This window comes from Terrapene carolina, unplaced genomic scaffold (genome assembly GCF_002925995.2).
Source record: "Terrapene carolina triunguis isolate 2854851 unplaced genomic scaffold, T_m_triunguis-2.0 Scaffold21, whole genome shotgun sequence".
NCBI lineage: Eukaryota > Metazoa > Chordata > Testudines > Emydidae > Terrapene > Terrapene triunguis.
Genome location: NW_020664372.1, coordinates 20,081,434 through 20,106,143, shown reverse-complemented (window position 1 = coordinate 20,106,143; position 24,710 = coordinate 20,081,434).

The window sequence follows — 24,710 nt, the reverse complement described above, 5'->3', positions numbered from 1 at the left end:
AGGCCGCTTCCACCTTAATTGATTTGGCCTCATTAGCACTGACCCCCCAAATTTTTTAGTCTCTAAGGTGCCACAAGGACTCCTCGTTGTTTTTGTAATTTTGAGTGCCCCTACTGATATTGAGAAGAATTTAAGGAAAGAGATCTGTATTCTGTGTTCATAAGTTAGGTCCTGATCCAGTAAAGGACTTAGCATGTAGCACTGTCGTAGATGTGTCCTGCCAGCCACACCCATTTATGCCAAGGTTCAAAATAGAGACCAGCTGCTACAGATCTCTGCTCTGTGACATTCAAAGGGTTGCGGCATCCCTGGATGTGGGTTCTTTGTGGTATGGGCCACCTGCACAGCAGAAATGATCCATTTCCGCTGCAGTTTGTTTGCATTTGCCCATCTACACAGGTGTGGCATCTGGCTCCTAGTAACACTCTTTTATTGTTATCATGAAGTTCCAAAGTGAAATACTTTTCTGCTTGAACAGATTCTGACACCCTTCCTCCACAATTACTCCCGTTAAATTCAATAGGGCAACATTTGATAGGGCGCTATTTAACATAAGGGTCTCACATTCGGGCCCTTTTATTGGGCTGAGTCTAATCTCACCTAACCCTGTTTTACAGTGGTGCAATTCTATGGCCTTGCATGGATTTATGTCTTGGGTTTACAACAAGATAAGAGGAGAGTCATGCGTACTGTGTGTGATATGCTGGAGTTTTTAAACATACTACAAAAGTGCAGGCATCTGGCCATATTGTACTGTGAATCTATGCCCATCATTTCCATCAATATTCAGGAGAATCATGTGTATGGATCAAGGTATAATGTGGCTCTAGGCCATTTCAGCCAAAAATACTTCTATGGTATATTTGAGAGAAGAATCCAAAGTTTTTAGGTTCTGCCGGCTCACTGGCATGAAAGCTAGACAGATCTTGCTATATCAGACCCTCAACTAGTATACTTTACTTAGAATTAATTTGATACTGTAGCTTTTTGAATGCACGCAAAAATGTTAGGCATCTATGAGAATGCTGATTATGCTGTATAACGTGTTTTGACAGGACAATACTGGCTATATGTCTCAAATGTCAATGTCATAGAAATCAAACTGAAAACCTGTGTAAGTTGTTGAACAGGACAACTGGTACTGGTATGTTCATGTTCTAGTAACTTCTCTCAATGCCATTAAATCCACATTGTACTCTTTTAAAAAATAGTTCAGCTAAATAATGCAGGTTAGATTTAATCAATAAATCATTGTTCAGTTTTTTTCTTAACATCTGTTGCTGTTTTGTTTTAACAATTATGTAGGGTAACATTGGCTTGTCCATTTATTTTCAGATGAGTAAAAATGTATCAGTGCACCTTATTGTTAACAATCAAATTTACGGCTTAGCGTTTAAGTAAAGTGTGGGAGGGAATTGGCCTTCCATTTGTTGGGTCTCTTGACTGTTAAATGTACATAGTGTTGTTCCAGATAAGCCTTTTACATATCCATTTCAGGTAGAATTCAACTGAACAGTTCACACATCCACATTTGAAAATATTCTTAATTTACTTACAAGCAGCAAAGCTGGGTCATTATGATCTACATTCCTTAATAGGAATCTCTTGGAAATGAATTCCATCTTCTGAGTTATTAAAGCCTTTTAAAACAATTTCTTCACCATCAGCTGCCTTAAAATTCTCTAGAATCTTCATTCTAATATAGACTATTTCAAATACAACAACTCTGAAAGTCACCAGTGCATAGGTTTATTTGTTGGGAAAGAGACTAAGAACAACCCCTGGTTCCAATCTAAATAATTGTAATTTCGACAAATGACAGTCATGGCATATCTGATATCATCTGTTTGTACAAAATAGACAAATTGTGGAAGAATAAACACCATCAGGAGGAAGATTGCACAGAATTCTTTTAAATAATGTTTGTCCCTGGGTCCGGTGGACCTTGTGGCAATGTTCTGTTGAATTCCCTGCACCAAGGTCTCACTCTTAGGGTAGATCTATGCTAAAGTGCAGCAATACCAGCATGCCCAGTCCTTGAAAGAGGCCATCACTTTCTTTGATCAAGATCAGTTTTTCTGGTTGTCTGAGTGATTGTTGACTGATTCCAGTAAACTTTCCAGCCTATGGTTAGAAAAATAGTGGTATGATGCATATAGATAAAATTGTGGGGAAATGGAAGATCCTTAGGACTCCCAAAAAAGGTATAGAGACCTCCCTGAAAAGTATTGCTTTTCAGATTGCCTGGTCTCTCTCCCCCACAAAAATCTGACCTTTTCATATCTGTTTTCACTCTTCTTTTTTTAAAAAGACTAATTATTTCCTCTGATGAGGGTGAACTTCTGACATTTTAACAGAAGAATGTGGATTTCTACATACCCTTTAGTTTTTCTTGGAATTTGTGTAATGACTGTTAGATTGTTATTGTCATAGAAGGGTTTTTAGTTGACTGTATGGTATGACGTATTGCTGTGTGAAAAAAGTGGGATGATAAAATCCTCAAAAGTATGTGTAACCCTGTTGTAATGATCACACATATTATCATGTAAGGACACAAATGCAGTATTGCACTTGAAATAATTTGTATTGTGGCACTACCCAGAGGCCTCAACCAAGATCAGGGCCCCTTACAGTTGTGTTCGATGCTATAAAAACACATGGTAAGAAACGGTCCCTTCCCCAGAGGGTTTACAGCCTAAACAGACCAGATGGACAAAGGGTCGGAGGAGAAACAGATATTTGCACTATCTGTCACTGCCCTGACTCCAGAAGAGTGTTCTGAGTCAAGAGGGCCTTGCTGATAAGGAGCCTGGATGGAAGGGATGATGGACTGAGGTTAACGCTGCCCCCTTCTCCTGCCGTTGAGGATGCTGGTGTGAAGGCTCATTTGTGCAACATATTCCCCTTTGGAATGAATAAACTAGACCCCTGAAGGGGTTCAATATGTATCAGCCTCACTGAACTTATTGAAAGCACACTAAGGGAAACCAAAGCAGAGACACAACCTTGGTTCCTCCACAGGCTGCCAGAGATTGCTCCAGCTGTGAGTGCCCACCATTACACCTGTTTGTTGCTGGGATGTTTACTATATTAATATATTGATTTAGTTTAATAGCAGGCTTTAAGCAAACAAGCAGGAAGAAAGGAATTAATTCAAAATGACTTTGACAAATTGGTGAATTGGTCTGAAATCAGCAAGATGAAATTCATTAAAGACAGTTGCAAAGTACTATACTTAGGAAGGGGAAAAAAATCAAAAGCACAAATACACCATGGGAAATAACTGGCTAGGAAGTAGTACTGCTGAAAAGCATCTGGAGGTTTTAGTACGGGGTAGGCAACCTTTCAGAAGTGGTGTGCCAAGTCTTCATTTATTCACTTTAATTTAAGGTTTCGCATGCTGGTAATACATTTTAACGTTTTTTTAGAAGGGGTCTCTCTCTAAGTGTATATTATATAACTAAACTATTGTTGTATGTAAAGTAAACAAGGTTTTCAAAATGTTTAAGAAGCTTCATTTAAAATTAAATTAAAATCCTGATCTTACGCCGCCAGCCTGCTCAGCCTGCTGGGTGGAGGGTTCAGGGCAGAGGGAGGGGTGTGTGTTGGGGTGGGGAGGTGCAGGGCAGAAGGCTGGGGTGCTCCCAGCCCCCTGCCCTGAGCGGCTCATGGCAGGGGGCTGGAAGGGATATGCCCTGTTCCACCCCCTTCCCCCAGGCTCTGTCCCTACCTCTCTCTGCCTCCTCTACGGAGCAGCGAGCACGCTGCCGCTCGGCTCTGCGCCTCTGGGGGGAGGAGGAGGAGGGGCCGGAATACACCACGTTGTGCGAAGAAGCAGGGGAAGGGGGGAAGCTTGGCTGCCGCCGGATCAAGCTTCTGCCTCCTGCCCCCGCAGGGGAGAGCGGTGGGGATGGGGTCCTGGCCCCCGCCCCACTCAGCCCCCCACCGCTCTCCCCTGCGGGGGGAAGGAGGCAGAAGCTTGATCCGGTGGCAGCCAAGCTTCCCCCCTCCCCCGCTTCTTCTCACAACGTGGTGCATTCCGGCCCCTCCTCCTCCTCCTCTCAGTGGGCAGCAGCGTTCCACTCAGAATCGGCTCGCGTGCCATAGGTTGCCGACCCCTGTTTTAGTAGATCACAAGTTGATTATGAGCCAGCAATGTGATGCAGTTGTGAAAAAGGCTGTTGTGACAATCAAGGTCCAGACACCCCAAGGGGAGCATGGGGGGGTCTGAACCCCACAAAATAAGCTATTGAATCAACTGGTTGTAGATACTGTTATTATGTATATAAAATATGCCAACTAAGGTCTTTTGTGAAAACTTGTAATGTCCTGAACTTGATGGCCATTAGGAGATATGTATACAGGCTATGGTTTTGAATTGATGCATGTATTTATGTGTAGAAAATTGTAATTGTGCCCATAGTGCAATTGCAGCATCACCTCAGAGCAGTGCAATGAGACAGGCAGGGAGGGCACCTCCCAGGCAGGTGTTCACACTCTGAGCACCTAGCATTGTTCAGGTAGGAAGAGACAATGGTGGACCATTAAAATGAATGGGAAAAACACTGAAACAACTTAAGTATCAGAGGGGTAGCGTGTTAGTCTGAATCTGTAAAAAGCAACAGAGGGTCCTGTGGCACCTTTAAGACTAACAGAAGTATTGGGAGCATAAGCTTTCGTGGGTAAGAACCTCACTTCTTCAGATGCAAGAAGTGAGGTTCTTACCCACGAAAGCTTATGCTCCCAATACTTCTGTTAGTCTTAAAGGTGCCACAGGACCCTCTGAAACAACTTGAAACTGAAAAGAAAACCCCATTCTGGGAAACCCCACCCCTGTTCTGTGTGATCATGAATTACCATAGTCCTGAGGAAAAGAAAGAAAACCCTGCAAACTCTGTTAAAAGGCAAGGGAAGTGAAGGCTATCCACAAATGAAGGGTCAGCAATTAAGCGGGGTGCTTTCCGTGAAGCACTGGATCCCTCTAGGACAGAGGGCCTGCTGGAAAACTGTTCTGAGGCAATAGGTAACATGTATTAACCAAGGGAATTTAGCTCATATAGAAATGTAAAGCCTCAGAGTGTCTCTTTCTGTTCTGTGTGACTTGTATGTGTTTTGGCTTTCCTTACTATTGCAGCTTGGAATCTGTGATGTGTTTTTTTTTTTTTCCTATTAAACTTTTTGTTTGTTTCTGCCTCAAGTAGGCCTCTGTTGTGCAGACGGTGGGGAGCATAAGCGCCAAAGTGAATGGATAACTTGGGTCAGGTTTCATGCCCTTCGTGGTGATGAACTGGATGGGAAAAGTCCAAGTGGCTGGTAGTTACGACCTCAGGGAGAAAGATTTGGGGGGACTCGGGACCAGAAGGGATTGTTGTGGTAACCCAGTAAGAAGTAACTAGGCTGGTGGAAACCTTACACTGGCAGGCTGGCTACTGGGGGCAGAGCCATGAAGAAGAACAGCATAGCACTAAGACACCCAAGTTACATGGCAGTCAGTGACAGAATCCCTTATTGATCCCCCAAAAGGTCTGGCTGTACAGCAGCAAAACCCTTTATTGTAGAAGGCAAAAGAAATATTGTCCTTTGTTGAGAAGAGAGTAAAGAGACAGATAGGAAAAGTGAACAGCTCAAGAAAGGTCAGCGAGTCGAGTTATGCAAAGAAAGGAAGCTAAAATCTAAAAGCTTAAGAAGTCAGAGCTGGCGTCTTTGCTGTGTGAAGATAACCAGGGGCAGAATGGGTACCAGACCAGGACCTAGGAACCGCCCAAGTTCTCTTGTAGGGTGTGCAGGAGCCCAAGGAGACAAAGGCCAGAATAGACCAGCAGGATGAGGAAGCTGCAGAACCAATGAATTCCCAAGAAGAGGTATGGAGGAGGAAATCTCTCTCCTTCATCCTCACTCAGAGCTGGTGTGAAGCTACACGCCACAATATCTACACTCTATCTCTAATGGGACAACTGTCGTATTAGAAAACTGGTAACTGTTCTTTCATTACATATCTTCTAAATTAAAATATGTAACTGATACTGGCTTGTAGGGGTTTATTCTGCCAGACATTTCCATCTTTTCACTTTTTCATTCCACACATAAATTGTTAAAAGGCAGGGCAGGCTTGTTATAAAATTTAGTTGTGAGGCTAGCTCTTTAAGGTCAGTGTCTAACTTCCAGTTGCACTGAAACGCACTGCATATATAGTACAGCATTTTTCTCTTATCAAATTTTTTTAGTATAGCACACAAATTGAGCAATCCCCATCTTGTACAAGTGGGACAATTTATGTGTGTGTAGTCACTATCAGTCTGTAGTATCAGTTACCTGCATGAGGTGTTCAGTGTACTTTACAGGGGACATTATTGTTTTAGAAGAACTGGAGTCCATGTTTTCTTCCATTCTCTGAATGGCATTTTCAGCTATTTAATAAAATATATATATATATAACTCGGGCTTAAGTTTAAGATGGAAAGACTTAGTTTTCTCAATTTATTCATGATCTTATGAAATCTAGGTAGGGGAAATAAGAAATAGGATTTCAAATGTGCTGACTTATTTGAAAAATTTATACTGTTGTTTTAGGACACAGTATTTTGGAGATGAAAAAAGACTTTTTAATGCTGCTTCTGAAAAAGGAGAAAAGGCTGCTATCTTATATTTTCTGTTTCATCTTTGACTGAAATCCTAGACTCTGGGATGAGATCGTCTGTCCTTGCTGCCATACATCTTATGAGAGAGACAAGGTGGGTGAGTTAACATCTTTTATTGGGCCAACTTCTGTTGGTGAGAGAGACAAGCTTTTGAGCTACACAGAGCTCTTCTTCAGGTCTGGGCACTCTACAGTCAGAATAATCATACAAAGAATTTATACAAAATATTTCTTAGCAATTAGGTATTCCACAAACAGCAATCTTGTCATCAGGGCTTCTCACTTCAAGTGTACATGGGAAAGTTTCTTTGTCAAAACCACACATCTACAATAGTGAATAATTTTCCTGTAATTTGGACTATTATAGATCTTTGTAAGGCTCTGAAGGCCAGATCCTTAGCTGGTATAAATCAGCTTAGCTCAGTTGAATTCAGTGGATCTATGCCAATTTATACCTGCTGAGATCTGGGCCTGAAAATTGCTGTTATGATTATATTAATGATATTATTTGTTGTAGCTATACTTGAGCTTAGTGGTCTGCACTGAGGGTAGGAATTGGCCCTCAGCCATGTTTCCACACCATCAAAAAGTGCAGTATCAGCTAAAGAGAAACAATGACATATAGGATCAAATTCAGTCCTCCATAAATGGGCACAAACCCCACTGAAGTAATTTGTTCTGCCAACTAACACCAAGGATATATGTGGTCTAAAAAAATTAAGTTCAACTTATTTTGAAGGCTCAGAAAATACACTAGATCTGACCCATTCAGCTAGTGTGAGTGGCCGTAGCTCTGGGGTCAGATTTCTATAGAAATGTACCTTTTCCTAGATGTCTCAAAATAGCATGAAAGTATTTTATGCAGCTCTAAACTGCATGGTTTTCTGCATATGATTTTCAATAGTGGCTACTTAACAGCAAGATTTAAAATAGATAGTCAAAATATAGGAGTGTGTCAGTGGTATAATGTGGCACCGAAACACCTACACACACTTTTCAATACTGGTAAATCTTGCACATCTAAGGGAACTTCAATTAAATGTTGATATTGAGCAGTGTTGAAAGTCAGCCCAATTACCTAGTGCCTATATGTGGGCTTAGGAACCTAATCGTACATACCCATTTAAAAAATCTTCCTCATAGTTTCTAGTTGGGGAAAGAAAACAACGATGAACATAACTATTGCCAAGAAATTTTCCCATGATGGACCCAGAATGTTGGACTGATGGCCCAAGGATTGTACTGTATTTTTTGGTCTTTGATCTATAATTCATACTGTCTCTTAAATAATTTTGCTATCTGTGGCCCCAACCCTGCAAGTTGCTCCAGGTAGGTGCTCCTTTGGGGCTGTGTGCAGGTTTGCCCATGTGGAATAGTGTACAGGATCAGGGGCTACATAATTCTTCTCTCTGAGTTCATGCCCTACAATTAATGCAGATACTATGGTTACGTGATCAAGAAGCCTGAGGTTCAATGTTTGTCTCTGTGGATATGGTTTTCCCACCTCATGGCAATGGACAGTGTATCATGATAGTGGACAGACACAACAGCCAGAGAGCTTGCAGGGATCATCACAGAACTGAAAGACAGAGAACCATCTGTCTTTCTGAGACTCCACAGAAAGATAGCTCACTAGACTTGGAGACAGGTAACAGGGAGACAGAGAAGGGTCACTCCTGGATTGGTTAACTGTTGAGGAGACCAAGCTATCTCAAAGAGTCTGTAACCTGCTGAGTTTGTGGTAAAGGTGAGATTCCAACTCAGCAATGTGCTAGAAACCTCTGGCAGAAAGGACACGGGGTGTGGGGGCTCAGCATCAATTATTTGTTGTTAATATTTGTAAAATAGGGAACACATATCATGATCCGTGGAACTGGAATCAAAGGGCCAATGTTCCCTGAAGGGGCTGTTATTGTAGGACACTAATAGAAAGGGGAATGTGGCGAAAAAGGCTGGAAGCAACTCAGCCCATGGACAGAGCCGTGCACAGGGTATATAATGAAATTTCACTTGTTGAACCTAAACTGCATTCAGCTTCACACTCAATAAATGAAACAGACATTAATTTCTTGGATTATCTAAGGTAGAAAGTTTGTGAGCTTTATTTGAAGTTGAAATATATTTTTATTTTACCTCATTTATATTTTGCAGTCTCTGTGCATAGGACGCCAAGAGGCATTGATTCATTTATTGGATAAATATACATGATTCAAAAGAAAGGACTAGAGATGAAACTCTGAGCTTCAGCCTCTCCTTGAATGAATTAGCTCATGGTAAAGGTTTGTTCACTGAAATTAGAATTAGCTAAAATAAAGAGAGTGTAAAAGTTGAATTTTTTAAAGTTAGGCATTTTTATTATGACAACCATGTTTACGGTCCCAGTCTGCAAACACTTAGGCGGGGCAAGTGTGACTGGTTTAACAACAGGCATTGGTTTTATTTACAAAGCCCCAGGTGCAAGATAAATCATTTAAAGATGTACATGTGTTTGTACAGCACCTAGCACAATGGGATCCTGGTCCATGACTAGGGCTCCTAGGCACTACGGTAATACAACTAATAAATAAGCAGCAGCATCAAGAATGGTGCAAAGCAACAAATTATTACATCTGGCCAAAGACAGGATCTGTGTGATTTAAAGTAGGGCTGTCAAGTGATTAAAATAATTAATCGCACGATTAAAAAAATTAATCGCGATTAATCACACTGTTAAACTATAATAGAATACCATTTATTTAAATATTTTTGATGTTTTCTACATTTTCAAATATATTGTTTTCAAATACAACACAGAATACAAAGTGTACAGTGCTCACTTTATATTAATTTTTTATTACAAATATTTGCACTGTAAAAAACAAAAGAAATAGTATTTTCAATTCACCTAATATAAGCACTGTAGTGCAATCTCTTTATCATGAAAGTTGAACTTAAAAATGTCGAATTATGTACAAAAAAAACCTGCATTCAAAAATAAAACAATGTAAAACTTTAGAGCCTACAAGTCCACTCAGTCCCACTTCAGCCAATCATTCAGACAAACAACTTTGTTTACATTTGCAGGAGATAATGCTGCCCACTTCTTGTTTACAATGTCACCTGAAAGTGAGAACAGGCGTTCGCACGGCACTGTTGTAACCGGCGTCGCAAGATATTTATGTGCCAGATGCGCTAAAGATTCATGTGTCCCTTCCTGCTTCAACCACCATTCCAGAGGACATGCGTCCGTGCTGATGATGGGTTCTGCTCGATAACGATCCAAAGCAGTGCAGACCGATGCCTGTTCATTTTCATTGTCTGAATCAGATGCCACCAGCAGAAGGTTGATTTTCTTTTTTGGTGGTTTGGGTTCTGTAGTTTCCACATCTGAATGTTGCTCTTTTAAGACTTCTGAAAGCACGTTCCACACCTCATCCCTTTCAGATTTTGGACGGCACTTCAGATTCTTAAACCTTGGGTTGAGTGCTGTAATTATTTTAGAAATCTCACTTTGGTACCTTCTTTTCATTTTGTCAAATCTGCAGTGACAGTGTTCATAAATCAAACATGTGCTGGGTCATCCTCCGAGACTGCTATAACATGAAATATATGGCAGAATGCAGATAAAACAGAGCAGGGGACATACAATTCTCCCCCCAAGGAGTTCAGTCAAAAATGTAATTAATGCATTATTTTTTAAACGAACATCATCAGCATGGAAGCATGTCCTCCCGAATGGTGGCTGAAGCATGAAGGGGCATACGAATGTTTAGCATATCTGGCACCTTGCAATGCTGGTTAAAAAAGTGCCATGTGAATGCCTGTTCTCACTTTCAGGTGACATTGTAAATAAAAAGCAGGCAGCAGTATCTCCATAAATGTAAACAAACTTGTTTGTCTTAGCGATTGGCTGAACAAGAAGTAGGACTGAGTGGACTTGTAGGTTCTAAAGTTTTACATTTTACATTGTTTTGTTTTTAAGTGCAGTTATGTAACAAAAAAAATCTACATTGGTAAGTTACACTTTCAGGATAAAGCAGTGGTTCCCAAACTTGTTCCGCCGCTTGTGCAGGGAAAGCCCCTGGTGGGCTGGGCTGGTTTGTGTACCTGCTGCGTCCACAAGTTTGGCCGATCACGGCTCCCAGTGGCCGTGGTTCGCTGCTCCAGGCCAATGGGAGCTGCGGGAAGCGGCGGCCAGTACGTCCCTCGGCCCGTGCCACTGGGAACCACTGCGATAGAGATTGCACTACAGTACTTGTATGAGGTGAATTGAAAAATACTATTTTTTGTTTAACATTTTTACAGTGCAAATATTTGTAATAAAAATAATATAAAGTGAGCACTGTACGCTTTGTATTCTGTGTTGTAATAGAAATCAATATATTTGAAAATATAGAAAAACATCCAAAAATATTTTAATAAATTTCAATTGGTATTCTATTGTTTAACAGTGCGATTAATCGCAATTAAGTTTTTTAATCACAGTTAATTTTTTGAGGTAATAGCGTGAGTTAACTGCGATTAATCAACAGCCCTAATTTAAAGTAACAGTAGCGAGGACAGAGTGTTTTCTTCTCCAATCATACATTTAAAAAAAAAAAAAAAAGGAATGAAAAGGAATTGCATTGTTGGTTGCAGGCAAAGGGATTGGGCTGGTGCGAACTCTGTTCTGTTGTTGCACTTTGCTTTGCCAAGGTGCTGCATTTGGCATCGCCTGTAGCATCTTCTGGCAGAGATGTGGGCCCAGATCCTGGACTGCAGCCCAGGAGTGCACACAGTGCACCACAGGAGGGCTGGTCGGAAACATGGTTGTAAGACATCTTTGGGCTCTTCTCATCCGCAGCTGGCTCTGCTGGTCCCATGTCATGAGGTAGATTTGCCTGAACTTTGCTCTAAAGTTACATCAACTCTCAAGAGTCTCAAGGGCCCATTATAGTAGCTGAGAATCAGCAAGTTTCAAGCAGGTTCATGTCTCACCTCTTTTTCCTTGGTAATGCTCCATATACTGCCAGCCAAGAAGACACTAGCATAAGTGCGGCTTTGCTGGCTTGACATCCCTGGAGAATCCTCCTTTAGCGGGGTGATTCTACCACATTGGCTTACCAGTAACAGCAGCGTTAGCTCCATGATCACTTTGTGCTTGCAGCATATTGCAAAAAGGTCAGACCGCACCCCAAGACATGGGCTCTGATGTGGTTTGGTTGATTTAACATCTGCGAGCTTTTGGAGAAGTGATTTCTGCAAATGGAGCTGAGCAAGTAATTCACAAAGAGTCACTTATCCAGCTACACTCCAATCTACCCCCTAACCCTCTGCTCCTTTGACCTGTCTTCAGCCATCTTCCCTTTTCTTTCTTTCCATTTAGCTGATCCCCTCATAAGTAACCCCCAACCTCAAATCATCATCCTCGTTATAGAACTAACACGCTGTTTGCTGCCATCACATGGCTCACTCCGCTTATGTGTTCTACCTTGTCCCCCACCCTGTGTCTGTCTTGTCTATTTAGATTGTAAGTTTTTCGGGGCAGGGACTGTCTGCTACTCTGTGTTTGTACAGCACCGAGCACAATGTGGTGCCATTCTTGGTTGGTCCTCAGGCCCTACAGTAATAAACATGATTAATAACAACAATGAATTTGGTTCCCCTTTGCACAATCAGATGGTGATTTCCTCACATTCATTCTTTATTTTAAATTACTCAGTCTTTGTATTGATTGCAAACAGCTGTTTGTGAGTATTTGCTTAATGACTCCTGATGTTTGAGCTGTGATGGTCATTTGTGACCAATCAGAGAAGTCACATGGTATTGTTTCTGGTCCCTGATTGGTGTGAATACTCGTGAAGTTAAAATTTAGTTTCTGTGAATACTTGGGCATGTGACTTTGAATGTCAGTTTCTATGAGCCTAGAGTGAAGTGGATTGTTAGTGGTCTGTTGTGGACAGTCTCTTGTGGTAGGTGATTTATTCTGAATGCACTCAATTTGGGGTGATTACGCTACACCATTTTCTCTCATTGGACAGATTGTAAATGTATTTGTATGTTTGCAAGAAGCTGTAACAAAAGATGAAAGACTAAATGCTCCCTGGAGAGAGATCACAGGTTCATCCTCTTGAAGCCCAGGGGAAGGGAAGGGATTCAAGCACATTCCCGGAAGATTACAGTCTCGTCCTCATGAGAACTGCGGGTAGAGCAAGGGCTCTGTCTGCTCCCTGCAGAGAGATCTCAGAATCATTTCTACAAGGCCTTGGGAGAGGGGCCCATTCTCATGACTTCTCTAGAAGTTAGAACCCCTCCCCAGGGAGAGTTTGCTTGTTTATAGGCAGGGCCGGCTCTAGGTTTTTTGCCGCCCCAAGCAAAAAAATTTTTGGCTGCCCCCCACCCCAGCCCTGGGTTCTCTCTTCCCCACCTCCCACCTGCACCCCCTGCCAGCCCAGCCCTGGGCTCTCTCTTCCCCCCCCCCACCTGCACCCCCTGCTGCCCCAGCCCTGGGCTCTCTCTTCCCCCCCACACCTGCACCCTCTGCCACCCCAGCCCTGGGCTCCCCCCACCAGTGCTGACTCTGCCCGCTCCCCCCTCGCCTCCAGCCGGTCCGGCGCTGGCAGGGTCGGGGTAAGCAGCGGGGCTTCCGGGCCACGCCTCAGCCCAGGGTCCCTCCATCCAGGGCTCCCGCCTCCAGGACCAGCCGGGACCCGGGACGGCAGAGCCGGGGGACTGCCCCGGCAGAGGGCTGAGGAGCCGGGGCAGGGTAGCCCCAGAGGCAGCGGAGCCCTGGAGAGCGGGACGCAGGCCCCGCCCTCTATGGCCCCACTGCTGCTGCTGCTTCTGGCCGCCCTGCCACAGTCCCTGGGCGGCTTGGGCCACTTCGCCCAGCCCCGGCTGCAGTGCTGGGGGGGGGGGGGGGCCGCAGCCCTGCGGCAGCTGCAGACAGCTCCATGTGCCCCGTGGGGTGTCCCCCAGCCTGAGTGTCCCCCGCTTGAAGCCTGCCCGGCCCAGCCACAAGGTGTGGGCACTGCTCCCCTGCGGTGCGAACCGCAGCGGCCCCAGGGCGCCCCCCGCGCACGACGTGCTGCTGCTGCCAGGGCCGGCTCTAGGCTTTTGCCGCCGGAAGCACACAAAAAAAAAATGGCCAGAATGCTGCCCTTGAAAATGTGCTGCCCCAAGCACGTGCTTGGTTTGCTGGTGCCTAGAGCCGGCCCTGTTTATAGGGGGCATGACAGCAGGAACAGCATGAAGATTCTCCTGCAAGGGCGCCTGTGGCATAAACCAAGTGTTCAGTTTTTCCTATTTGAAGAGAGGGATGGGACGCTTCAGCAGAGGGTATGGAATGACCAGCTGTTGTGAAGCATCAGGGTGCCCTGTGAGGAACATTTGACAACAGACAATGGTTAAAAAGACTTCCTAATGGTTTGGTTCATTGACTGATAGGGAAACCTTCGCTATTTCTCTCGCCCCCCACCCCCCCCGATGAATGTGAATGCTTATTGGCTGGATTCCACTGATTGTTTAACAGAGAAACTTGTGGGCCCCTGGGAGGGGCCTTCTGTGGGTTGCCAACAATATGACTGATAAGAAACTGGTCGGAATTGCTGCTGCTGCTGCCAAGGATCCACTGGAAAGGTTGCTTTTCCCTCCAGCTTCTTGTTCCAAGAGGGAAAGTATCAGTCACCCTTTCCCTGGAGCTGTTATTGAGGCAAACTTCTATCACTGCCTGTTAATGTTTATGATCTGGAATGAATGTTTCACACTCAGCAGGAACTGTTTGCTCAAGTGATATTAAATGTTTGCTTTGGACGACTTAGGGCTTGTCTACACTGGCAAGTTTTGTCGCCAAAAACTGGCATTTAGTGACAAAACAGGGATAGCGTACACACTGCAAGGTCACTTTTTTCGAAAAAAACACCTAGTTTTGGCGACAAAAAACTTCCACCCTTGCGAGAGACTTTTGTCTTTTCCCCTCCCTTTATTGTCAACAAACAGCCAGTGTAGACACCACAGTTTGTTTGTTTTTTATTTTATTGGCCTCCAGAAAGTATCCCACAATTCCCATGCTGCTGCTCTGGTCAGCGGTTTGAACTCCGCTGCCCTGCAGCCAACCCGCCCCTCCCTCTTGCAAGCCCTGGGAATTTTAAATCTCATTTCCTGCTTGTTGGCTTCCCAGAGGAGCTTTCCAGGTGGCTTCCAGGTGAGCATGGCTGGCTATCGCATCAAACGCGCTCCCACTTGGGCCACTGCTGAGTTGTTGGATCTGATCAGTATATGGGAAGAGGAGTCTGTTCAGTCACAATTGTGAGTGACCTGTAGGAATCGGGACACATATGGGCAAATTTCTTGAGGCTTGTGTAAAAACGGCTATGATCGGGACACGCAGCAGTGCAGAGCGAAGATAAAGGAGCTGAGGCAGGCGTACCATAAGGCGCCGGAGGCGAACCATCGCTCCGATGGTGCACTTAAGACCTGCCACTTCTATAAGGAGCTGAATGCTATCCTCGGTGGTCACCCCACCTCCATCGCCAGTTGCCCCGTGGATACTTCACATGCAGCTGAAAAAGGGGGTAACCCGGAGGCTGAAATTGTGGATGAAGAAGACAAGCTAGAAGAGGATGTGGTGCTCCCAGCAGGGTCAGACAGCCAGGAACTTTTCTCCACTCCAGAAGTGCTCAATGGGGAGCAGGAAGCAGATGAGACTCCGGGTAAGTTGCTGTGGCTTGTGTAGAGAATAGAAAAGTGGAAGGCAGGTAGTGTTTTCTGTGAGCTGGACATTGCCCTGTGTAGCTAATCTGCAAGGCCAATCAGGGTGTCGATGGACATCAAGACCTGCAGGGAATCCTCCAGAGAGAGGCTCTGGAAAGTTTCCAAGAGGTACTTGTTAATCCTCTGCCGCAGATTCCAAGGGATTGCAGCCTTGTTAGTTCCCCCATTGTAGGAAACTGTACTGTGCCATTTAGCAATCCCTGCAGCTGGGACCAAAGCGGCACATAGCTGAGCTGCATATAGACCGGGGTGGAAGCCGCAACCATTCAGCAGCTGAGCCCTGGTTTCTCTGGTCACCCACAGCAGCGAGATGTTAGCCAGCAGGTTGGCCGCCTGTGAAAAAGTATGGGATAATTTTAGAATGAGTTCCCTGTAAAGCTGCCGTGCAAGCCGTGACCTTTTTGTTCGTATGCACAACTGCCTTCCCCCCACTCCCAAAACTCACCATGATTGGGGTGCTGTGTGCCTGCCTAGAGTCTCACAGAGAAAGTGATTTCTACTAGCAAAATGTCCTTTTTATTAAAATGTTTCAATCGTTTGCTGGAATGTAACAATCGCTCTTCTGTTCAGCACAGACTGTGAAGAACACATCACGCACCCCGGCGGATCGGCTGCAGCAGATAAGAAAAAAACCTGGGCGCAGCAAAGAAGACATGTTCCGCGAGGTGCTGCAGCGCGATGAGAGACAGACCAGGGAACAGAGAGTGCTGGGAAGCCGAAAGGCAGGACAGAAAAGAGAATGTTGCTTTTGCTAGGCAAGCGACAGAGCGGATGATAAGTTATGGAGGATCAGACAGAGATGCTGAAGTCTCTGATACAACTGCAGACTGAGCCGATCCGAGTTCGAGCGCCACTGCAGCAGATGCACAATTCTTTGTCAATCCCACCCCCCTCTATGCCCACACATTCCTTTTCACTTCACAGCACTCCTGAGTTTCCCTATCACTCCACCCCCTCTCACAGCTTGCACAGTGATAGCTGGAGCTACACACAGTTGTGAGGTTTTCCCCTTTTTAACAATAAATAAAGCCTAAGGTGTTTAATGGTACAGCGTTTTTATTCTGTGTTCTACAAAAGCGTATAGCAATCAATTCACTCTCGGGAACAGGCTTCTAAAGCATTGTGTTGCACGGATCTTGGGCCCCAAAATTGTACGTGGATGCAACAGGGAAGCAACTCCAAAGTAGTTGTGTTACTGCTCCTCATTGTCAAAGTGGTTCCTCAAAGCCTCTCTGATGGTAATAGCCCTCTGGGCTCCTCTGGCAGCCCTAGCATCTGGCTGTTCAAACTGTGCAGCCAAGCGCTCTGCCTCAGTGCTCCACACCGGAGCTAACATTTCACCCTTAGATTCACACAGATTATGCAAAGAGCAGCACATGGCTATGACCACGGGAATATTATCCTTGGTAAGGTCTAGCCTGCCATTTAAACACCTCCAGTGAGCTTTCAAACAGCCAAAGGCCCATTCGACTACAATGCGGCACCTGCTCAGCCTGTTGTTAAAACGCTCCTTGCTGCTGTCCAAGTGCCCCATGTAAGGTTTCATGAGCCAGGGGTAAGGGGTAAACCAGGTCTCCCAGGATTACTATGGGCATTTCCACATCCCGCACTGTGAACTTGTGACCTGGAAAGAAAGTCCCTGCCTGCAGCCTTCTGTACAGGCCACTGTTCCTGAAGATGTGTGCGTCATGCACCTTTCCAGACCTGCCTGCATTGATGTCCGTGAAACACCCCCGGTGACCACAAGTGCCTGCAACACCATGGAGAAGTATCCCTTCCTATTGATGTATTCAGAGGCAAGATGGTCTGGTGCTAAAATTGGAATGTGTGTGCCATCAATCGCCCCGCCGCAGTTAGGGAAACCCATCTCTGCAAAGCCATCCACTATTTCATGCACATTTCCCAGAGTCATGGTCCTGTGCAGCAGGATGCAATTTATTGCCCTGCACACTCGGAGTAATACAGCCCCAACAGTGGACTTTCCTACTCCAAATTGATTTGAGACTGACAGGTAGCAGTCTGGATTCACCAGCTTCCACACAGTGATTGCAACGCGCTTCTCTACCAAAAGGGCAGCTCTCAATCTGGCATCCTTGTGCTGCAGGTCGGGGGCCAGCTCATCACATAGCTCCATGAAGGTTGCTTTACGCATCCTAAAGTTCTGTACCCACTGGTCGTCATCCCACACCTTCATGACAATGCGATTCCACCAATCAGTGCTTGTTTCCCTAGCCCAAAAGCGACGGTCTACCATAAGCAGCTGCTCTGTGAATGCACAAAGCACTGATAAGTTGCTGCCATCCATATCACACTCGGGTACCCGTGATTCATCCTCTACTAACTTTGTGAGTAACTCTGAGAGTAACTGTGCTGCCATGCGTGATGGCCTCACGACAACTAACAACGCATAGGAGAGAAGTGCGGGATCCATCCTCTCTCACTGCAGATGCTGGTGCGCACTACAAAAGAATGACAATTGGGAAAATGGCGCAAAAGGAAGCCAGAGACCTTTGGAGGGGTGGGACACAAAGCGGTGCATGATGGTACATTTTGCACATCCCAAGATGCGCCGCGCTCCGTTTCTGCATTCCCACAACACCTAGCGATGGATGGTGTCGCCAGGCACTGTGGGATACATACCCACAGTCCATTGCTCTCACTGTCGACGAAGGTGCCCCGAATGTGGACATGATTTGTCGACAGAGGGAGCAAATGTAGATACACTTTGGCGACTTTGCTTTTGTCGATTTTTTCCTTGGCGACATTAGTTTCATCAAAAAAACTTGCCAGTGTAGACAAGCCCTCATCTACTTGCTTGCTTTGCATATGTCGGCTAATGCTTTATCTTGCACCTGTGGCTTTGGAATGAAGACCACTCTCTGTTGTCCCAGTTGCATTACTACTTGCTGTATGTAGTAGAACCCAAACGGTCACTCTCAAAAGTCTGTGATGCTGCATGAAGCACCACACAGAGGCCCAAGCAGCTGAATTCCCAGTTGCTGTGGTCAGTGACATTTGGGCAGGCAAAATGTACTCAGCCCCTGACCAAGGGAAAAGAGGCCATTACCTCCTAAAGTGTGGATATCCTGCAGCTTCTATGGACACTGTGCCTATAAATCAACTAATTAATGAATTAACATAAATGAATGTTTACGTTTATTCCTTGGCTGGCTAAGTTAAATGCAAGATCAGTTTTGGTTTTATTTTTTCCCATAAAGATTTTATTTAACCCGTTTGAAAAGGTCCATCTATTGAAATTTACTATTTTCTCTTCCTATTTTAGGCAGAAGCTGTCAGGGCTGTAGAGGGAGAAGCTTAGCAAATGGTAAAATATTCTGCAGATGCCGTAAATCAAAGGAGATCAGGCAACCAGGATGAATAAAGGAATTATCTCAACCCACCTTGCTTTAGCAATACACTCTTGCCAACAGATCTGATTTAATCCTAGGAGTCTGAGAAGGATCCACTGGAATCAAACCCCTTCCAACACCTCTGTATCACCACCAGTCATTAAAGCAGCTATCATTGCCTACAAGTATCAGGATAAATGGGGCTCATGTCTCAGCCCCATACATTTCATCACATTTCCTCCTTTAGCAATTTCCAATCACTGCCATTTCTCCTTTCAGGGAGTGGAGACAGTACCACCATCATCAGTGACCTCTTTCAGGGAGAGAGGAACCATCAGTGTCTGCCTTCCCCTTTTCCCTCTCTAAGATGTGGGGTAGGATGAAAATTACTGTTGGTGGCACTAAGTGGGGTGTACTAACAGAAGTGTCATTTGTAAGTTGTTGGAGGTAATTGTCCTGCTCTGCTTGGCACTGGTGAGGCCTCAGCTGGAGTACTGTGTCCAGTTCTGGGCCCCACACTTTAGGAAAGGTGTGGACAAATTGGAGAGAGTCCAAAGAAGAGGAACTAGGTGTAGAGAACATGACCTGTGAGGAAAGGTTGAAAGACTTGAAGATGTGTAGTCTTGAGAAGAGAGAGCTGAGAGGGAAAATGACAGCCTTCGGTTTATGTAAAAGTTTGTTATAAAGAGGATGGTGAGCAACTGTTCTCCATGTCCACTGAGGATGGGACAAGAAGTAATGGGCTTAGTTTACAGCAAGGAATTATTCAGGTTAGATATTAGGGGAAAACTATCTAACTATAAGGATAGTTAAGCACTGGCACAGGTTGTGGAATCCCTGTCATTGGTAGTTTTTAAGAACAGGTTAAATAAAAACCTGTTGGGTTTGGTCTAGGTATGTTTAATCTTGTCTCAGCATGGAGGGATGGATTAGGTGACCTCTCAAGGTTCCTTCCAGCTCTAAATTTCTATGATGGAACTGAAATATAAATCCTTCCTATCCAGGTACTTACAAGGAGAGGAGACTGTCCTGATAGCAGGTACTATGTGAGAGAGCTGGTAGAAAAATTCCAGGCCACCCCCAGGTCGAGAGATGGTGGCCCATGGAGAAAGATGAGTGGTGAGATCCTCCTTAATATTCAGCAGCTGCAACAAGAAGCAGTTTTTGTCATTCACTGCGCTGTGGCATCTGCAGCTAGACGCAGCCCTAGTGTCACAAGGAGATGCTGAGCAGAGGGGCAAAAAGGAAGAGGATATTGCAGTGAGTCATTTAGATTTACAACACTCTTAAAACTGGTTAATGGTATTTGTTTATTTAAGATAAGGATCAATCCCATCAGGCTTTTCTTACAGTTCAATTGGCCTTTGGGTATATTTTCATTGGCAAAGAAGAGAGTTACTTCAATATGATGTAGAAAAAGAGAGCCACCCTACACTGCATCATGGCTTCTTTGTTATCCTCACTTAAAAACATAAACTGCAAATAGTATCCACCATCAATACACAATTATGCTTATGTTTACTCCTCTCTCTCTCTCTCTCTCTTTCACTCACACACACGGAGTCATCTCCCTAATAATATACAAAGAATACTGGGTTTCACATCATCTTTACTTCTGTCATTCTTCTAGAACACACCCTTTTTCTAAATCTAAGAAATTCAGCCATACTCATCTGAGCAAATGGGCTTGCCTCACTGGGCTAAAGAGAGAGTGCTCTAATGATGTGTTCTTACAGACATCCTTATTCTGTGTCTGATGTTCATAACAAGATAACACTGATACTTGGTTCTACTGTAGGCAACACTGAGATGTAAGTGTCAACCTATGGTGCATAGATCCACAGACATTAAGGTAAAACTACTCAAAGGTGGGTGAGTATTTTTGACACTCTACTCAAAATCCACTCTCCCCACTGACCCCATGACTTTTCTTGTAGATGCTAAAGACAGGTGCGCCTAACTCTTGTAGCAATTATGAGATAGAGTCTTTAGCCATGAAGGGGGCTTGAGCATGACATCATCTTGGGATAAATAGTAACACCCTTCTGTCTTTAATGAAGGATTATATTGATTTAGGGGCTGGAATGAAGTGTAAAAGACACAGATACTAATTTTAATGGGAGATCAGCTAGTGTGAGCCATCTTTGAACTTGTTGGTAAATGAATATTCCCACAAGTAATAGAGTATGGCAAAAGAAATTGAGAGTAACAATGTGGTGACAGTGAAATGTGTTAATTGTAATTCCATTATGGAATGTTCAGGTTGCAGTGCTGGTGTAATGGAACTACTTAGAGTTAGCTGTTATCAAACCAATCACTAACAGATACATCTGTTTCAAGTATCAGGGGGTAGCCGAGTTAGTCTGTATCTACAAAAACAACAAGGAGTCTGGTGGCACCTTACAGACTAACAGATTTATTTGGGCATAAGCCCTTTCGTGAGTAAAAACCTCACTTCTTCGGATGCATAGAGTGAAAGTTACAGATGCAGGCATTATATACTGACACATGGAGAGCAGGGAGTTACTTCGCAAGTGGAGAACCAGGGTTGACAGGGCCAATTCAATCAGGGTGGATGTAGTCCACTCCCAATAATAGATGAGGAGGTGTCAATTCCAGGAGAGGAAAAGCTGCTTCTGTAATGAGCCAGCCACTCCCGGTCCCTATTCAAGCCCAGATTAATGGTGTTGAATTTGCAAATGAATTTTAGTTCTGCTGTTTCTCTTTGAAGTCTGTTTCTGAAGTTATTTTGTTCAATGATAGTGACTTTTAAATCTGTAATAGAATGACCAGGGAGATTGAAGTGTTCACTTACTGGCTTATGTATGTTACCATTCCTGATGTCCGATTTGTGTCCATTTATTCTTTTGCGGAGGGACTGTCCGGTTTGGCCAATGTACATGGCAGAGGGGCATTGCTGGCACATGATGGCATATATAACATTGGTGGATGTGCAGGTGAATGAGCCCTTGATGGTGTGGCTGATGTGGTTCGGTCCTCTGATGGTGTCGCCAGAGTAGATATGGGGACAGAGTAGGCAACGAGGTTTGCTACAGGGATTGGTTCCTGGGTTGGTGCTTCTGTGGTGTGGTGTGGAGTTGCTGGTGAGTATTTGCTTCAGGTTGGGGGGTTGTCTGTAAGCGAGTACTGGCCTGCCTCCCAAGGTCTGTGAGAGTGAGGGATCATTTTCCAGGATAGGTTGTAGATCGTGGATAATGCGCTGGAGAGGTTTTAGCTGGGGGCTGTATGTGATGGCCAGTGGTGTTCTGTTATTGTCCTTGTTGGGCCTGTCCTGTAGTAGGTGATTTCTGGGTACCCGTCTTGCTCTGTCAATCTGTTTCCTCACTTCCCCAGGTGGGTATTGTAGTTTTACGAATGCTTGATAAAGATCTTGTAGGTGTTTGTCTCTGTCTGAGGGGTTGGAGCAAATTCGGTTGTATCTTAGGGCTTGGCTGTAGACAATGGATCGTGTGATGTGTCTTGGATGGAAGCCTGAGGCATGTAGGTACGTATAGCGGTCAGTAGGTTTCCGATATAGGGTGGTGTTTATGTGACCATCACTTATTTGCACTGTAGTGTCCAGGAAGTGGATCTCTTGTGTGGACTGGTCCAGGCTGAGGTTGATGGTGGGGTGGAAATTGTTGAAGCCCAGGTGGAATTCTTCAAGGGCCTCCTTTCCGTGGGTCCATATGATGAAGATGTCATCAATGTAGTGCAAGTAGAGGAGGGGCACTAGGGGACGAGAGCTGAGGAAGCGTTGTTCTAAGTCAGCCATAAAAATGTTGGCATACTGTGGGGTCATGCGGGTACCCATAGCAGTGCCACTGACTTGAAGGTATAAGTTGTCCCCAAATCTGAAGTGGTTGTGGGTGAGGACAAAGTCACAAAGCTCAGCCACCAGACTTGCTGTGGCCTTATCAGGGATACTGTTCCTGACAGCTTGTAGTCCATCCTCATGTGGAATATTGGTGTAAAGTGCTTCTACATCCATGGTGGCCAGGATGGTGTTTTCAGGAAGAACACCAATGCATTGTAGTTTCCTCAGGAAGTCGGTGGTGTCTCGAAGATAGCTGGGAGTGCTGGTAGCGTAGGGTCTGAGGAGAGAGTCCAAATAGCCAGATAATCCTGCTGTAAGAGTGCCAATGCCTGAGATGATGGGGCATCCAGGGTTTCCGGGTTTATGGATCTTGGGTAGCAGATAGAATACCCCTGGTCGGGGTTCTGGGGGTGTGTCCATGTAGATTTGTTCCCGTACTGTAGCTGGGAATTTCTTGAACAGATGGTGTAGTTTCTTTTGGTATTCCTCAGTGGGATCAGAGGATAGTGGCCTGTAGAATGTGGTCTTGGAGAGTTGCCTGGCAGCCTCCTGTTCATAATCTGACATCAGGAATGGTAACATACATAAACCAGTAAGTGAACACTTCAATCTCCCTAGTCATTCTATTACAGATTTAAAAGTCACTATCATTGAACAAAAAAACTTCAGAAACAGACTTCAAAGAGAAACAGCAGAACTAAAATTCATTTGCAAATTCAACACCATTAATCTGGGCTTGAATAGGGACTGGGAGTGGCTGGCTCATTACAGAAGCAGCTTTTCCTCTCCTGGAATTGACACCTCCTCATCTATTATTGGGAGTGGACTACATCCACCCTGATTGAATTGGCCCTGTCAACACTGGTTCTCCACTTGCGAAGTAACTCCCTGCTCTCCATGTGTCAGTATATAATGCCTGCATCTGTAACTTTCACTCTATGCATCCGAAGAAGTGAGGTTTTTACTCACAAAAGCTTATGCCCAAATAAATCTGTTAGTCTTTAAGGTGCCACCAGACTCCTTGTTGTATCTGTTTCAAATGTCTTCATTTTGTGACACTTCTCTAGTTCCTTTGAAGTTTTGGATTTATAAGGAGTGAGGCCTAGGTATAATTCCTTCAGTACAACTCTTCCTTTAGTGGATGAATATGTACAAATCATTGTTCTACACACTTGGTTCTTGATAGCTGAGATAGCCCCTTTAGAAACCTCTCTATGGCCCCAGGAAAAATATGGTTGCAGCATCTATTTCCTAGAGCCTCGTTGCTATTAGCAAAGCCTTCTTCTCGGGTTTTCATGTTCTGGTAAAATACAAGGGCATGGCAGCAGTCACCTAGGTGAGCCAACAGGTGGTGCAGGAGGTGATACCTGGAGTGGCCTCCTGTTATCAGCGGTAGTTCTACTCTCCACTTGAAGGCTGTGCATCTCAGATATACACACGGGGAAAGAGAAAATGGGGACTCTGAAAGTCTCAGCAGACATGACCTACTCCCCACAGAATGGAGACAACACTCAGGCATGTTCTAGAAAATTTGCCATTACCTAAGCCAGAGGTTCCCAGACTTTTTCAGTGTGGGCCATGTTTTAATATAAAGTAGCCTTGTGCATACCTCTCTTCCCATTCATAGCAAACATCTGTCCTACTGGTGCCAGAAGCTGAGACTGGGCGACAGGGGATGGATCACTTGATGATTACCTGTTCTATTCATTCCCTCTGGGGGACCTGGCATTGGTCACTGTCGGAAGACAGGATACTGGGCTAGATGGACCTTTGGTCTGACCCAGTATGGCCGTTCTTATGATCATATTACAGCCTGGTGGCAGCTAAAGTTATTGGTTACATGGAAATTATTAGGTGTAACAGGGGGCTCACCTCTTAAAGACTGGAGGGCCTAAGGCTGGCCCTGATTACTAAAGAGACACATCTGGGTTGAATATGGGGATTCCTTATAAAGAGCAGTAGAAAGCTGCGGTTGACAAGAGAAGGAAGCCAGGGCCAGGACTCCTGCCAGAAAGGGCTGGGATTGGTGGCTTTAGGTGGAGTGGATTAGGACAAAGGAAGAGTGTGGCACAAGAACCAGGGCTGAGTATTAACTGGTGTGTTATGGTTATGGACTTTATTTTGGGAACCTGAGGATTGTTTGAATCATTTCTGTTCTTAGGCCAGTCCCAGGTGG